The sequence below is a fragment of the Colobus angolensis genome, unplaced genomic scaffold, assembly GCF_000951035.1.
Source record: "Colobus angolensis palliatus isolate OR3802 unplaced genomic scaffold, Cang.pa_1.0 Scaffold42, whole genome shotgun sequence".
NCBI classification, from domain to species: domain Eukaryota; kingdom Metazoa; phylum Chordata; class Mammalia; order Primates; family Cercopithecidae; genus Colobus; species Colobus angolensis.
Window position 1 is genome coordinate 757,301 of NW_012117599.1, and position 631 is coordinate 757,931.

Genomic DNA, 631 nt, shown 5'->3' on the forward strand with positions numbered 1-631 from the left:
GCTGAGGTTATTAAAGCAGCTGTGACAGTGGACAGCCTGGGGGCTCTATTTGAATGATGCCCTATCAAGTACCCGCTGAGGCTTGTAGGGATAGTACCTTTGCATTAAGATGACTTTCATCCACACGTTACTGCTTGATTTTTAAAAGGTTTTCAAGTTTATTCATTAGAAATCATAGTTCTCAGATTTTATTGCTATTTTCACTTTGAGAAAAATATTTAGACTTCTGTCCTATCATGGTGGGTTCAGAGACTGGTAACCTTGAAATTAAATACCTTTAGAAGACGTTATTTCAAGATGTCCCTGCCCCCATCCCTTCATTACACAGTGTGGTACTGGGAGTGGTGTATATTCTGAAGTTTTCCAGAAAAAAATGATTCCAGATACTCATAGAAACAGAACTCAAACAATTAGTGAAAGAGAAAAAGTTTAAGCAACTGGCTATTATACTGGATAGAACTAGAGGGTAAGAAGTGTAAAACCACATAAAATTTAACACAGAAAGCAAGCCTAGGCCAGGCATAGTGGCTCATGCCTGTAATTCCAGTGCTTTGGGAGGCCACGGTGGGAAGATGGCTTGAGGCCAGGAGTTCTGAGACCAGCCTGGGCAACATGGTGAAAGCCCAGCTAT